The sequence below is a fragment of the Lycorma delicatula genome, chromosome 10 (genome assembly GCF_047948215.1).
Source record: "Lycorma delicatula isolate Av1 chromosome 10, ASM4794821v1, whole genome shotgun sequence".
Classification (NCBI taxonomy): domain Eukaryota; kingdom Metazoa; phylum Arthropoda; class Insecta; order Hemiptera; family Fulgoridae; genus Lycorma; species Lycorma delicatula.
Window position 1 is genome coordinate 47,271,392 of NC_134464.1, and position 12,805 is coordinate 47,284,196.

Sequence of the window (12,805 nt, forward strand, 5' to 3'; positions counted from 1 at the left end):
AAACTATTTTTTTCTTGTCCATAAACATTGTTACAGAAGAAAAAATAAAACTGCTTCACAATAAAAGTATGTTCAACTTATCTTAAAATTTTGTTAAAGGTCAAATGAAAATTCAATAATTTAAATATGTATAATTTTGAACTAATGTCAAATGAGAAAGTATAAAGATTTTGATTTGATAATTAAACATTTATAAATAAAAATATTGTATTTTGTAAATATATAATCTGTTTATCCAGCAGTTAATTTGGAAAAGACAAGTAATATATTCGGTTTCCTCTGGATTTTTCATACGCAACGTTGTTGCGTATGAAAAATGGCATACGTGACCAGGATTCGAATCTGGAACCTTCAGGTGAAAGGCCAAAACGCTACCACTCCGCTATGGAGAACGGCTTTAAAAATGTGTATATTTCCAATAATAAAGATAAAATTTAATATTGTCATGGTAACAGATTAATATTATTTTGTAAGTGGAAATATCATAGAATGTATGAAAAATTATACGCCTAACTCGGATTTGAACTCGTGATTTACAAGAAGAGAGGTTGAGATCGTACGGGGATTGGGTAAATTAATTAATTAATTTAAAATATTTTAAGAGGATTCGAAAATAGAAGCAGATTCTCAATTCAAATGGTAAAAATTTATTTTTGTATTCAAGTCTTATTTTTTTTTCTACGTATGGGCGACTTCGGTGACTATTTTATTCGTAGAATAAGTTACTAGAATAACCCTAAAGTAATTATTTTTCCTGATAAAAACAGTGTAAAAAATAGAAATTATGCAGCCGTGTAGACCATTTGAAAATTATTTTAATTTCTTCTTTTTGCATTACTATTATTAATAATAAAAATAAAAATAATTTATTTACATAATTTGTTCAATATTGGGTCCCACTATGACGTAAATTTATCAGCAGGTTCCCATATTAACATAATTTGAATACAAGTTATTCAACAGTACAATACAAAAAATACAATGATAAACATACTTGTATAATACTTAAAAAGTAAAGTAATAATAACAATAATAATATTTTTATTTTATTTATTTATGTATTGAGTTGTATCACAATCATAATACAATTTCCTCTAAGCTACAATAAACTTTTTTGAGGAATTAAGTAGAAAACTATTTCCATTTAATTTATAATATTAATTACAATACAGTATATAATAATATATAAAATAGTTTTTACATATTTTATTATAATAAAATTTGTCTTATGTTGTAAATATTATGGCTTTACAAAGAAAATTATTTCAATTTTAATGTCTAAAACGAACATGAATATAATAAACTAACTTCGCATACAAATCAAAACTCTATATTCTGACAGATGGAAAAAAGATTTTAGTGAAAGTTTAGGCTAATTCCAGAAAATGATATTTCAGTTCAATCTTCAATTTAGAAATGCCATTGATAAATCTCAAATGAATCGAAAGTTCATTAAAATAAGAAGGAACAAAAACCTTGGGTGTTAACTTCCCATAACTAGCGAAATATCGCGGCATATTAAACAATATACCTGTTCCTCTTAATTCATAATTCGTTATTTTATATTCTTTATAAGCGTCCACAAAACAGTTCTTCAAAAGTATAATATGCATCTAAAAATTATGTAACTTCATAATTCCCTCACTAGCCATGTCAGGATGTCCAAACAAAACTTATTAAATTCTAATTAAAAGGTTTTCGACCGGATTTATAATATACTGTGGTGCAAAATCATAAGATGTAAGACCATATCTCATAATTGATTCGACTAATGTAAAATGTGGAATCCTTTTGACTGGGAAAGAAAATATATCAGATAGAATTTAAACAAGATAATTAATTCTTAGCCTTGAACAAAAAAAAAAATCAACATGAGAGGACCATTTCATATTATAATCAAACATCAGACCAAGATACCTGACTGTATGAGGATGTTGAATCTTCTTAGAAGAACAGTTATAATTAATTTGAAAACAAGTATGAAAATGACAAGCTATGCGATTACAGTCAGCTAAACAATCATAATTAGATCTTAGCTTTCTAAAAACAATTTTATTTATTTTTTTTTTAATCAATATGGTTACTGTTATTAAAATAGAATTTAATTAAAATATCTAAATCATAGGGTATTTGTTGCAAAAGATAAAGATTTACTAGAAAATAAATCAGAAATTATTATCCGAAATTAAGATTCTGATTTAAATCAGAAATTAAGATTTATTAGAAAATAAATTAGGTCATCAGTAAACATAAACAGCGAACTTCTCAAATTCAGTCGACAAATATCATTAACGTACAAGTCAATGATATTTGTGGACTAAATAATAATAATATTACATAATAATGAACATTACATTAATGAAAGACTTTATATTAATAACAAATTTTTCCAGTCCTCATCAAGCAAATTAGTTTTTAAGAAGCCTACGTTTTACGTATACCTTAATTAATTTATAATTATTTTATTTCTTACATATACAGAGTGTATCACGAAGTACTCTCGGGATTTTCATAACCTATTCTACTCGTTAAAATAATCGAAAAAGTGCACGTAAACATATGTCGTAAAATGCTTCGTTTGCGAGTTACAATGAAATGAAGTCTAAACTGAAATTAAATGGCAGAATTAATAATTTCTTATGGATTTTGGCATGAAAAATTGAATAAAATTTTCATTTTTTACGGTCCCAGAATCGTATCTGCGGTAGTTTTTAAGAAATCTTTAGTGAAACCAAATAGATTGGGATAGCAAACCTTCCTTGTTTTTTTTCTCTTTCCGTAAGAGGAGGAAAAAGCTCTGACAGCCGCCGTCAGGCCTGCGCTGACAGCAGTGCGGGGCTCTCACCCGCTAAATAACCACTCCCCCCTAACATGCAGGGTCCGGATCTAAGCCATATGGTTTGTACAGTCCCTGAATGATCATCCAGGCACTCTACTATCTGAATCCGCATGACCGGAAGGCGTCCCCAGGGGGTGATCGACGAGCGACGACTCCTAGGAGCCCCCGCCGCCAACCCACTGAAGCTGGCCTCCCTTGATCACCCGTCATCGAACTCCACGTCTCTATAGATCCGCATCTGTCCAGTCTGTTGTCGCCTCTCTTCATTGGCCTTCCCTCCTATCATTGATGTGATGTAGTCAAGATACATCCCCATTTGTTGCTGTTGCTGAGCATTACGATTATATTGTTGACCCCCTCCACACCCTGATCTTTGAGGATCAGGGATTTTATTGTTTGACGTAAAATAACTTTGTTAAATGCGTACTAAACAAATAAAACTTATGAACAAAACTTGTAGATAATTTAATTTTGAAAAATATGGTGCAAAATAATTTGAAAAAAAATACAAAAATTTGGAAAAATTCGAGTTTTATTTAGAAATGATTTATTACTACATTTGTCAGAAACAATTTTGTAAAAACAAAATTTACTGTAAAAAATCAATATTAAAATTGGAAATTGCATAGTAATTGTAAAATAAATAAAAATTACTTGGGTAATAATTTTTTTATTAATGACAGAAATATGTATCCTCTTTTAGTAAGTTGACACAACACAGTTTCGACTGAAATTTTCTTCCTCGGTAAACAAATTAACTTGTAGAGTTGTCGATTTGTATTCTATCAATTGCAGAACTCCAAGGAAAGGGGAACGTTTTCTAGGTGTAGATGTTTAAATGGCTGTTTATGATAAGGATAAATATTGTTTTGTTTAAGTACGATGCGAATCAAAACAGAAATCAGAAGTGAAAATATAGAAATGAATGAAAATGTCAGTAATAAATGGTTTTCTGTTAAAGAGTAAATTCTGTTAGTTGATAAAGTTTCTTTCAAAGAAAGACTGAATTAAGATAAGTTAAATCAGTTGAGGAATAAAGTTTTTTAAAAGAGTAGATTAAAAGTATTAGTGTAGTCTTGAAAAGCAGTAAGAAGCTGGATTTGACACTTTAAAAAAATTAAAATTCTAATAGATGTAAATACTAGTCAGTAGGATGGTTGAAAGCAGCTAAATGAAATCTTTGGATTTAAAAGAATAAAGCAGGCATGGAAATACTCGTATAATACACCGACAAGAAATACACTTATTATATTTTAATTGAAGTTTAATATTTTACTTCAACAGTTTAATTACTTTTTTAGGTCAAAGAATCTCTAATTATTTATTAATATTAAGCTAAGCTATAAGCGTAACAGTATACAACTTGATGAAAGAGTTTTGTTTTAGTTTTTTCTGAGTGGTATACGTGAGCCTACAGACTATTCAACTTTTTATATCAACCACTCAAACCCCTATACGTAGCAATAAACCACAACATAACTTTGGTCCAAATGGTCATAAACTATATAACATCCACGTGGCTACCGTACACAACATAAAATATGTGTTATTATTATTCCTTTCTTCGCAAAAAAATTTATTGTAAATCAATATAAAAATAAAACGAAATATGTTTAATTTTATGTTTTTGTGTTTTGTAAGTTATATTTGAAAAATGAGTGATAGTGTAAATTATACTATTAATAAAATACATGTGAAATAATATTTTTAAAATACATTAACGTTAACATTAAATATTCAAGATAGATAAGAGAATATTTTGAAAAAGGAAAAATCTGGTGTGAACATTACATGACTTCCTTGTACGCATTACATATAAACAACATTTTTAAACGAAAAGTTCGTAATAACTTCTGATATTTTTTCATGTATACATTTTATCTTTTTCTTTACAATCAGAGGTTGATAATTATTAATAAATGAATATATTTAAATTGAATTAAAAGTTAAAAATAAGAGATGAAGTCGGATTTAAACCATGTGCCTTCCCATATGCTATCCAAATACGAGTATTTCATTAATTAATCTTTTATTTGGCTATAACACTTACGTTGGAAATATCTCAAAGATGGCTTCTTACTGCAGTTAAGAAAAAGTCCAAAACCTAAATGTTTTGGATTTTGGGCTTTAGTGGACACTTTTGGTCCAGTCAATTGCAGTCAAAATGGGAGATGTTACAGCAGTCCTAAATCCAAAATTTCAATTTCCTACAGCTAATCGTTTTTTAATTATGCGAGATACATACGTACATACGTACGCCTTTACGCCGAAAAATGAATTCAGGGATGGTCAAAATGGATATTCCCGTTGAAATCTGAAAACCGAAATTTTTCGCGATCACAATACTTCCTTTACTTCCTACAAGGTAGTTTTTTTTTCTTCGCAAAAAACGCCTGGGCGTTATCATCGTCCGGAATTAATAAAAGGATAAAATAACTCCAAAATAATAAAAGTAGTAAAGGTACTTAATAAAGTACTTAGTAAAGTAGTAAAGCTACTTTTTAATACCTTGTAGGTACTTCTACAAGGTATTAAAAAGAAATTTGCCCGAGTTTTTAAGATCAATCGAAGAAATCTTTGAATATATAATCGATAAAATAAAAAGTGGAGGATAATGTTTTTTTTTTATTTTTTTTTTTAAATTAAAAAATGAAGGCAAATGACGTTTAAAGAGAATGAATGAAGAAGAAAGATTTTCAACTTCTTGATAATCTCAAAATTAAAAAAATTGACTTCGAGAGCTCACCAAAAAAAAAAGAGTTTTAGAAAGGAAAATTTTCAAGAAAATAGTACATAAGTTTAAAATATTTACAAGAAGTGACTAAAGATGGAAGAGGAAACATCAGGGGAATCACACAACACATAGAAAAATTACGAAAGCTGATGTCTGAGAGATGGCAGATGGAAAAGTAATTTGTTCACGCGGAATATAAAATATTATTTTTCTTTTAAGGATTACTTAGGACTGTATAAAATCAACTGTTAATATTGGGGAAGATTTAATGATTGGTTACAAAAAAAAAAAATCCAGAATTACAAAGGAATGAAATCTTACTATTCCATATAATTTTAGTACTATTCCATATAATTTTAGTATAAAATGCACTATACTTAGATTAGATTTTTTTACATTAATACACTAAAAAATCCCTTTCGGCACGCCGGATGGTAGAGGTAGATTTCACCAATGCTAAATGCGGGATAAAAATATTTCCACCTTAGAGTTGAGTAAAATATTTCCATTGTGTATTGAGTAAAATATTTACACAATACGACAATGCTTGCATGTGAATAAAGCTTCACATCTTTAGGATATGGTAAGCCTAATCTTCTCATAATTCCAGCAAAACTTTGGTCATTCCTTCCCGTAAGGGTTGGTCGTATCAAAAATTGTTTCAGACAAAGGTTTTAGGTAATGTTTAGAGGACTAATGACCAGTTTAAAACTATTCGATACTGTGTCTGAAGTATGACATTACTTAGGGCCTAATTTAAAGTATTGTAGGAACTTTAAATGAATTCGACATTTTACTTAATAAAAAGTTATAGCATTTTTTTTTTTTTTAAAGCCCTATTTCCACCCATTAACGAACTCTATTTTATGTATCAATTTGAATGTAATTGGAGAAAATTTACGGCAGTTATCGTGTCCACAAGAAAGTGAAATATACAAACCTTTGAACTGACAGTGGTTTTGGAGTCTGGGGGATATGTGACGAGAAGATATATCGAAATTTTCCGGAAGTTGAATCATGGTACCCATTACAATAGGTAGCGTTCTCATGAAATTTATCTAAAAGATCATAAAAGAAATATTCATAATGATGACATTATTATATATATAATACAAAACGAAACTGGAAAAAGAAAAAACATATTTCGGCTGACTGTAGTATACTAATTCAGTTTAAAAAAAAAATCACATTAACAAAATATTGTCAAGTTTGTTTGTTTAACCGCTTGACAAAATGATAAACTTTTTAATTAAACTTATTAATTTTACGTTGTTTTAAAGAGAGAAAATATTAAATTGTAAACTATAGTCTTAAGTATCAAAGTAAATTCTAAGAGACCTCATTATAACTCACTCATCAAAGATAAAGCTTTTGTTTTTAACTTATGAGAGTCAAAAATTAAAGTGATACTTTATTTTATCTCAAAATATTTTGGCCTTTTTAAAAATTCACTGAACTATGTAAATTTAATTATAGATTTTCAAAAACAGAAATTTTAATTGATACATGATATACTTAGTAAATTTAAGAATCGTTAATGTATTAAATTATTGTAATTAACTTAGTTTTCGTATTTGCGACTTTTTGTAAGAATAAAAGTCGTTTTAAGAACAAAAACGTTTTCTTCAAGCAGGAGGCCCAATTTTTTAAAAAATCAGATAAACGTTCTTTTGGGATTTCAATTTTAATTTATTTAATGCCAATTTTTAAGCATATTAAAGTCAATTAATATATAATAACTATATATTATATATATAATTTCCCGACTATGCCGATCAAGTCATGCGAGTCAGCTTTTTTTAAATGTATTACAAAAATAATTATCAAAGAATACATTACGTGAATTCCAATCATGTTGTTGTCATTTGTATTACTATTAACATAACCTATTTTTAAATAAAGTTATTGGAATTTTTATTTTCACACTTACCAATCTCTATTTATAAAAATGTCATTTTTACTTTTACCAAATAAAAGTGAATATACTCACATATTTATTATAAACATGATTTCGTATTCTAGGATAAAATAGAAAAACCTATTAAATATTAACTATTTCACTGTGAGCTCGTAAAAAATCATTAAAAAAAATATCTGCATTTAAATAAAATTTTATTTTATTGAAAATCGTTTTAATAATTAAATTTTGCATAATGAAAACAAAATTTCACCTCAAATTCAAAATATTCAACTGAAAATATCCAAACTGTACTCAACTATAGAGAATATTGTAAAAAAGCACTATATATCATCTTTATCATTTTTTTGTAAACCCCAAGCATCAAGTTCACTATTGTGACTCACTGCATAAGCGCGTATGAAAAATACATCAATATAAATTTAACATAACCTCAAAATACAGGGGTTAAGTTGTCGACCTTAAATTGAGCGTAACTGAAAAACGAGCTAACCAATCTTCATAAAATATTCACATGCAAAACTTCAGATAGATTACTATGGCATATCTAAATTTCAATGAAATTGATCCGGTACTCTTCATAACTTCAAAAGGTAATGAAAATTAAATTTCCCCACCCCACCCCAATCACACCATACACCCGAAAATAATACCGTAATTTTATTTGAAAAGTCGATTAAAAAAAAAGAAAAGTTAATTATAAAGTGATTTTTTATTTTTAGCAATTATATATTTATATAGTATCAATTCATTTTACCTTCGGCATGGCCCGAGGTTGTCTGTCAGATTGGTAAACCTAACTTTGCTCATATTCAAGCAATGCGAAAATAAAAATATAATTTAAAATTCAACTGGCATCACAAATAATTCACCTGGTTTAAAAGGCTTAAACATACATATCAATATGCGCGAAAAACCACTTATCCCCTCCTACTACTCCTACACACACGGGTGCGCCCACACATACATACACAAACCCACACGCACACACAAACATACTCACTATTCAATCACAACGTCTAAATTGAAAATTAAAAAAATAATAACTTTTCCCAAAATTCTTATCGTTCGTATTAGTAGTTATGTATTAGTACTATTAATATACAGATAAAAATTGGATGATTAAAGAGAGAGTAACCGAGAAAAATAAAAAAAGATTTACTTACCCTAACAATGCAATAATGTAGCCCTACATTTTACAAATCACCATTACACATACTATTTTAAAGAAGTGGAGGAACCCCATTTACGGGCGCCTAAGCAGTGTCGGGCTCGCAGGTTGGCCTTAATAACAGGTTCTGCCAGTTATAACCAAGGGCGTACGTATACCTGCGCACTACCGACTAAACCTCCACCCCTGGCTTCCCGTTTCCTGGGACTGCTTATAAAAACATTTCATCAGAAGAAGGGGGAATCGCCCACACATACAGTATAACTATCCAACAATATCACACAACACTACTGGAAGCAACACATACAGCACGTCAAATACATACACCAACAACAAGACAAGAACTTGCAGAAAACAGGACAATCTACTAACATCTACAACACCCACGCGTTACATACCCACATAGCCGCCAAGACAAATCTTAAATAGTCAGACCACTTACCAGTAGCCACCATCAGACGCACGAGCAGAGTGTCCCCGGAGCAACCCCCACACATACAGTGGGCCCCCTAGGCACTCAACTGAGGACCTGTCCGCCCCCACGACATCCGGCACCATTCTCCTGTGCGGGACTCATATAATTGGAGTTTCCTTATGACCGTCCTGACGAATCTAACATACACATCTACTAGGCAATCTCGTACTTAATCTCCCCGACACATACATAAATCTCCCCCTGACACACACATAAATACACAAATAATATTTTTATTTTATCTGATACTTTAATAATTAAAATTACTACCCAAATACTTCCTGTATTTTAATGCCTTCCGAACATTCTCAAAGAAAGTATTGAAATTCGTTCCTTTAATATAATTATAACTTTATCTGGGAATACAAGCCGTGACTATGTATTTGTAATTTGTCGTCCCATTGATTCCTGTTACAAAACCAGCATATCTGTCGATCTGCCTTATCGTCCGGGATTCTGTGATTCAAATACCACAGAGACGTCTGAGTTTTAAGAATTAACGCATAAAATACCCTGTTGTTAGAATCGTTAAAGTAACATTTACTTCCTAAACTTAAATTTAATTTACCTACAAACAATATGAAATTTTGGTTTACTAACTTAATCTATCCATCAACCGCTCACAAGTTAATAATTCTTTAACCAAATCGTATTTATATTAACCAGTTCGTATTCAAATTTTACAAAAGGCTTTTACCTCTCTCGTTTTCATCCTAACGTAAATTTTGTAACAAAAACAAATGACTAATTTGACCTATTTGAAAACTGAAGCCACTGGACCCCTTTAAATAGATAATAATAATGCTTTCTTACAAAAGAAACGATTCCTTTCAAATCATTATCACTGAAGCAATTCTAAACTGGTGAACCTTAAGTGACAACCGCTTTATTAAAAATGAGACATAAGAAACTATTTCTAGATTAGAAATAATTTGTTATAATAAAAGCTATTTCTGGAAGACAAAAAATTTGGTATAACTAGTTGGAAGTTCACAAAGAATTAGGCGGGAAAGAAAAACTTAATCTTTCATGGAAAAAAATATTTTTGTCGTCTTTTATACATTTTCTGTAGCTGAGGAGTCATTTAATTGTGAACTATCAAAAAATTGCTTTACAATTATTCATTTCAACCTCTGTTGAAAAAACACATGAAAGAAGTTTCCAGCGAACACCTTCATTAAGCCGTACATACATATATAAATAAACTGCATATATATATAAACTCTACATAAACAAACACATTAATCAATCGGTATCACAAAGATTAAAGAGAACATAATAGTCTAGTGAAAAAACAAACAAAAAAAGAATCCAAAAAATTAAAGGCTTATTAAAGACGGACATCTTCACTATTCTAGAGGATTAACTACTAGAAAGTTCACATGACTGCCTAATCGCCGTCTCTAACTTAAACTGAACCGTTTGATTTCATCCAGAACATAAGGTAATCCAAGACAATCTTAATTTCCTCATTCCGATTGAACCACAGAGTCTCTGCAATGGATCCCACCAACGTGTTCTGAAAAGCTTGTATAATCTATAAGTTACTTTTGCACGTCGTGTCCCATAGCATCTTTAGATGAGTAAAACAGATGAGTATTTCTAAGTCGAATCGTTACTATTTCGACTCAATATGTATACACGAAATGACGTACAAGACTAGTAAGTCCGGTATTTTAGTTGGATCTGTAGGCCAGTAGGTAAGTCGTAACCCTGAGACCATGTTAAGACATAGATTGAGAATTCAATTTCTTAATGTTCTACATGGAGTGGTTGCAAGCGAGGTCATCCATACAGATGCTTCGTGATCCAGTCCTCCCTGTGATAAACCGGGAACCTAAGATAGCAAAGAATTCTGAGAACAATTCACTCGCATGGCAAGGAGGACAGTACATCGCAGGTAACCTGATGAGTTTCAGCCAGTCCGTGATTTCGACCGTGGTCGTCTGAATCTGAACTGTGCTGAACGCCGGAAGTTGGTGATGTCAGTGAGGGTAGAGCTCCTTGAGCAAGGGAAGAACCAAAAATTTGAGCTTAAAAACATGATTTACATATAATAGAAATAAATACGTGATAGTACCGCACGAAAACCGAAATTTAAGTTTATTTTACGTAGATCTGAATCGATAAATAAAATAACACTTTTCTTATTTAAAATTTTTATTGCCAGATTTCAGTGTTATACTGATATTAAAAATCTGATGTGGACACTACATGGCTTCCTTGTACGCCTATTAAATTACATATATACATTTTTTTTTTTAATGAAAAATACATAAAAATCTTTGAAATCTGAAAACCGACATTTTTCGCGATCACAATACTTTCTTTACTTCGTACAAGAAAGTAAAAATATTACTATCAAATATAATGGAAGTAAGGAAGTAAAACTACATTGCTTTAATAAGATAAAACCTTCAATAATCCTTCAATAAAAGAGGATACTGGATTTTAGATAAAAATAATACAGTTAATGTCAAATTTTCTTTGCGTTAAGAAATAAAAAGGAAGTTCGATATAAAATGTTATGTACGTATATATAAATAAAAGGAGGTAAGGCCTGCATAATAAAATAGTCTGCTATTTAGCTACATCAGTAAAGTCGGCAAATAAACATTTTTCTAAATATATTATACCTTTAAAGCTATATAATTCAATATAATATAAAAAAGAGGTTTAGGGTTTTCTTTCTGTTGAGGTTAGAAGGTATTTTTAACGTATCTTCAATTCAACCCGTATTTGACATAAGAAACTCCTTTGCTTAAAAACAACCATTAGGAATATTAAATGTTCTGTAAACTCTCTATCATAAAAGTATATTTTTTCCTTACTTTTTACAATATTTTAGCCATTGATTTTATATGCTCATTTTAGTGATTGGTCATTCATTATATTTGATAAGCCCTACAAGTCAGTTCTATTCTTTATAAATCAAATTTATTTATACTGAGTTGAATGGTAAATACATTAAAGAGTATATATAATTTTCAATCTTTTAAATGTCCAGCTTGTCAAAGAATCTATAATACAAATAAATATTGCGGTATCTAAATTATCGTAAGAAAACTACTAGTTAAGTAGACTTAGAATTTTAAATTACTTTCCACGTCCAAATAAACTGAGAATAAAAAAAAACCTTCTGTTAAATAAAATAGCGTTGGACAGTTTGATCATGGTAGATAAATATTCCAAGCGTGTTTCACGTCGTATATAAAATACACCTCCTTTTCAGGTTAATGGTGTGTGGTTCAAAAACATTGTATCTTCTAAGTTCAATTCTCAGTATGGTTATGACATTTTTTATTTCACTTTAATCACAATCAGCCAAAAAGTACATAAAAATTAATAATTATACAAAATCAATATAATTAAATTTGAAATACCGTGAATTATTTTTTACCTCACTTATGTTGTTCTAAATTTAAAACACTGAGCTCTATAATTAAATTTTATAAAGAATTGACAATTACACAAAATACAACAAAAAATTAAATAGTTAATCGCTACCGATTGTGAAAGTTTTACCTATAGCAAAGAATAAATTTATGTACTCGTATTACAAATATATTGTTATTGCACTTATGGATGTTCGACATTACTGACTGATTATCCAGCAGATATTTCCACTTTACCTTTTCACTATTTATATCAGTTCCTTTTTTTTCTAT